This window comes from Amblyomma maculatum, chromosome 1 (genome assembly GCF_055883805.1).
Source record: "Amblyomma maculatum isolate TAMU_Amacu chromosome 1, ASM5588380v1, whole genome shotgun sequence".
In the NCBI taxonomy this organism is placed as follows: Eukaryota; Metazoa; Arthropoda; class Arachnida; order Ixodida; family Ixodidae; genus Amblyomma; species Amblyomma maculatum.
This window is the reverse complement of record NC_139344.1, coordinates 31971945-31977547: the sequence shown is the minus strand read 5'-3', so window position 1 is coordinate 31977547 and position 5603 is coordinate 31971945.

Below are 5603 nucleotides of genomic sequence, written 5' to 3'. Positions count from 1 at the left end.
ATATCTTTCCCAGCAAGCACAAAACACTGAAGTGGACAAGGGAGAGACAGAACGTACCGAATAAAATAGAATTGGATTCATACTGTGCACTCCTTTTGGTATCGTGCAGGATGTAGTGACTATAGAGTGGTCAGGTCTTGAACTCGCGACTTGAACAGGGATAGAAAAAAGAAAAAAAGCTCGTGAACAAACTGGCGCGTTGACGATGCAGCGCTAAGAGATAAAGTATATCGCTTTTTAACGTACAGGGTGTTTCAGCGAACGCTTTCAAAAATTTATAATTGAAGCAGTTCAATTTTGACCAAAAATATCTGCACCAAAAACTCTCGGCCTCGGCGGACAGTTTACTGCAGAACTCGCCGAACTAATCAACAAATTAAAAACTCTGTATTACCTTTTCCTAACACATTTAAGTTGTGGTGGCAATGGGGCAACTCGAAGCCGTGAGCAAGAGGATGCCATATCATTTTCTAATGTTTAGAGCGCATTGTTTCGCAGGAAGCTGAGTGCTGATGCGACGTCTGCTGGCGACGAGCTGCAGCGATTGACCACCTTTTGTCGTACGTCACGAGGAAGAACCCCGGATGCCAACTGCAGAGCCCTGTACAGGGACCAATAAAAGTGTTCCGTGTGCGAATCGAACTGTCTCATGAAAGTGTATTGCGTATGACTGCTGGTGAGATCGAAACTCTCCTTAGGTATGAAATGAAAAAACGTTCGACATCTGATTTAATGCTGGCCAAAGGAGCATTCATCATCATCGTCATCATCATCATCATCATCATCAGCCTGATTATACCCACTGCAGGGCGAAGGCCTCTCCCATATCTCTCCACTTAACCCGGTTCTGTGCTAGCTGCATCCACTTGACCCTTGCGAACTTCTTAATCTCATCCGCCCACCTAACTTTCTGCCGCCCCCTGCTACGCTTTCCTTCCCTTGGAACCCAGTTTGTTACCCTCAGCGACCATCGGTTATCCTCTCTTCGCACTACATGTCCTGCCCATGTCCATTTCTTCTTCTTAATTTCCACTAGAATGTCGTTAACTTGAGTTATTTCCCTGACCCACTCTGCACGCTTTCTATCTCCTAATGTTACCCCTACCATTTTTCGTTTCATAGCCCTCTGGGTTGTCCTCAACTTAAGTAGAACTCTCTTGGTTAGCCTCCACGTTTCAGCCCCATAGGTGAGTACAGGCAAGATCCAACTGTTGTATACTTTCCTCTTGAGCGATACCGGTAAGCTGCTAGTCATAATCTGCGAGTGCTTGCCAAATGCGCTCCATCCCAATCTTATTCTTCTTGTTATTTCCTTTTCATGGTCCGGATCTGCGGTTACTACGTGTCCTAAGTAGATATATTCGCCTACTAATTCCAGTATTTCGCTACCTAATGTAAACTCCTGTTCCTTCCCGAGGCTGTTGAACATTACCTTAGTCTTCTGCATATTGATTTTCAAGCCTACCTTTCTACTTTTCCTGTCTAGGTCATCAATCATTATTTGCAGTTCATCTCCCGAGTTGCTTAGCAAGGCAATGTCATCAGCAAATCGCAGATTACTGAGGTATTCTCCATCTAGCCTTATCCCTAACTGCTCCCATTCCAAGTCTCTGAATACTTCCTCTAAACAAGCTGTGAATAGTACTGGGGAGATTGTGTCTCCTTGCCTAACACCTTTCTTTATGGGAATTTTGTTACTTTCTTTATGCAGAACTATGGTTGCTGTGCAGCCACTATATATATCTTCCAGCACTTTCACGTACGGCTCGTCTACCCCCTGATTTCGCAATGCCTGCATCACCGCCGAGGTTTCAACTGAGTCAAATGCTTTTTCGTAATCAATGAATGCTATGTATAAGGGCTGGTTATATTCCGCGCATTTTTCTATCACCTGATTGATGGTATGGATATGATCGATAGTAGAGTACCGTTTCCGAAACCCTGCTTGATCCTTTGCTTGATTGCAGTCTAAGGTTGTCCTGATTCTATTAGCGATTACCTTAGTACATACCTTATACGTAACAGACAGTAAGCTGATTGGTCTGTAATTTTTAAGGTCCTTAGAGTCCCCTTTCTTGTGAATGAGGATAATGTTTGCATTCTTCCATGCTTCCGGTACCGTCGATGACACCAGGCACTGCGTATACAGGGTGGCCAGTTTTTCTAGCACGATATCCCCCCCGTCCTTCAGCAAATCTGTAGTTATCTGATCCTCTCCAGCTGATTTCCCCCTTTTCATAGTTTCTAGTGCTTTCTTGACCTCGTCCTTCGTCACTGGTGGAACGTCTGACTGTTTTTCCCTACCGCCAATCTCATTACGGTCCTGACTACTTTGGCTGCTGTAGAGATCTGTATAGAACTCCTCGGCTACTTTGACTATCTTGTCCATATTAGTGATGACGTTGCCCGCCTTTTCCCTTATCGCATACATCTGGTTTTTGCCTATGCCCAATTTCTTCTTTACCGCTTTAAGGCTTCCCCCGTTCTTTACAGCATGCTCAATTTTCTCCATGTTATACTTCCTTATATCGGCCACCTTGCGCTTATTGACTAGCTTTGATATCTCGGCCAATTCGATCTGGTCTGTTGGATTGGAAGCTTTCATACTCTGGCATTTCTTAATCAAATCTTTCGTCTCCTTAGACAGCTTACCGGTATCCTCTCTAACTATCCTACCGCCTACTTCTACCGCGCACTCAGTAATGATATCTCTGAAATTATTGTTCCTTGCCTCTAGGGTAATGTCGCCATCCTCAGTTAGAGCTGAATACCTATTCTGTAGCGAGATCCTGAACTCTTCTGCCCTCCCCCTCACCGCTAATTCGTTGATGGGTTTCTTTCTTACTAATCTATTGCGTTCCTTCTTCAGATTTAGGCTAATTCGGGACCTCACCATCCTGTGGTCACTACATCGAACTTTCCCGATTACCTCTACATCCTGCACAATGGCGGGGGTTGAACACATTATGAAGTCGATTTCATTTTTAGTCTCTCCGTTAGGACTTTTCCATGCCCATTTTCGGTTCTTCCGTTTGCTAAAGAAGGTATTCATGATTCGTAAGTTATTGCGCTCTGCAAACTCAACTAGTAACTCCCCCCTGCTATTCCTAGAACCAATGCCATAGTCACCTACTGCCTTGCCTCCTGCCTGTTTTTTCCCTACCTTGGCATTGAAGTCGCCCATTAGTACAGTATACTGCGTCTTTACTTTTCGCATTGCCGATTCTACATCTTCATAGAAGCTTTCAACTGCCTGGTCATCATAACTACATGTAGGTGCATAGGCCTGTACAACCTTCAGTTTATACCGCTTATTAAGCCTAATTACGATGCCTGCAACCCTCTCATTAATACTATAGAATTCATCTATATTACCCGCTATATACTTATTGACAAGGAAACCTACTCCTAGTTGTCGCCTCTCTGGTAAACCTCGATAACACAGTACATGCCCATCCTTCAGTACAGTATATGCCTCATTCGGCCTCCTATCCTCACTAAGCCCTATGACATCCCATTTCATGCCCTCTAGTTCCTCTAACAGCACTGCTAAACTAGCTTCATTAGCTAGGGTTCTAGCATTAAACGTTGCCAGGGTCAGTTTCCAATGGCGGCCTGTCCAGCGGAGCCAGGCTTTCTTAGCACCCCCTGCTGCGTCACAGGTCTGACCGCCGCCGTGGTCAGTTGTTCCGCAGCCGCTGGTGACTGAGGGCCGGGGTTTTATGGAGCTTATCATAGGAGGTTGTGGCCACTGCACCAGGGTGGCCAACTCCTGTTCTGGTGAGGGAGTTCGTTGCCGGAGGTGTTCACCGGCATCAGGTCGCACCCCAAACCTGTATATGCAATTCCATCGACACGCGGATTTTTTCTTCTTTTTTTGTCATCCGGTGGAGAATTGCGCGGCACCGGGATGTGAACCCCGGTCCTCTTGCATGCGAGGCGGATGTTCTACCGCTACGCCACCGCTGCACCGCTGCACCGCTGGCGCAAAGGAGCATTAGCAAACTTCAAAGGGCGCGCGAGTGCTACGTTTAGAACACACACACACACACACACACACACACACACACACACACACACACACACACACACACACACACACACACACACACACACACACACACACACACACACACACACACACACACACACACACACACACACACACACACACACACACACACACACACACACACGCACACACACACACGCACGCACGCACACACGCAGGTACGCACCCACACACGCATGAGGGCATGAGCACGCACACACGCACACACACACGCATGCACGCACACATGCGCGCACACACACACGCAAGCACACACACACATACACGCACACACACACAGGTACGCACGCACACACACACACGCATGAGGGCATGAGCACGCACACACGCACGCACACACACACACACACAAGCACACACGCATGAGCGCATGAGCACGCGCACACACACACAGACACGCAAGCGCACACACACACGCACGCACGCACACGCACGCACACACACACGCAGACACGCACACACACACACACCCGCACACCCGCACACACGCATGAGTGTTAATGAGTGAGCGCGCGCGCGCACTCATTAACGCACGCACGCACGATCATGAGGTCTAAGGCTGGGTGACGCTTCCGCATGATGAGTGTAGGCATATCCGAAATACGAAAGCAAACGGGCCACCCGTTTACGCGACCAAAGGAAGCGACTAGAAATGCGAGGCCGTCAGCGCCGCTGTTGATGTGCGCACTGCGAGGATCTAAGAGTGTGCTGGCGCAATCAGTCACCCCACTGTCCCGGTGACGACCCTCTCTCGTTCCGTTGCCAAGAGACCTCCCAGGACAAAGGAATAAGAGCCTCTGAAATCCGAAAACTTTAGCGTTATGCGCCGGCGCTCCACTTTCCTGCAGCCAACCAAGGCGGTAAAAAGTGCCACTGGGTAGGTTTTGAAATGGTGTCACTGGGACCGATCCGCCTGGAATCGGCAGCAGACACGAGTTCATTTTTAGCGGGAGGGCTATAAATAACACCGTCATATATTCACATTATGAGCCGTTTTCTCGAAAAATCAGTGTACTTAAAGAAGGTTCTGTCTTGCCTCCGGATAGCAGAATGCTCCGAACGCATTTCAGTTTATAGCACTGTGTATGTCTGTTCGACTGAGTAGCATCTTTTTACTTTATTTTAATTGGGGGCATTAAAAATTAGCACTCTAAGGAGAAAGGCGAAGCTTTCGGCGCTGACGTGAACTATCTGACAAAATAAATCGTAACACACTGCATTTGTGCCTTTCACGCGTGCCAGAGTTTGAGGCTGATGTATTTCAGCTCATCTTTCTTGTTATTCTGCACAACGTGAGAAGATATCATTTGGTCAGGGCATAAGAGCTGCAAGGCGGTGAAAATTGTTGTCAACATGCTTTAACTCTTTAATAAATGCAAATGAAAACAACAAAGTTGGGTGTGGTTTAGCTCTGGTTAAACCTAGTTCAATTGCTAAAGCAACCGCGGCATTGCTACGCTTGTGGTCGTGCTTGTGGTTAAGCGTTTGGTTTAGCTCTACCGTTTAGACTAGACAAACTGTTATGGTAACG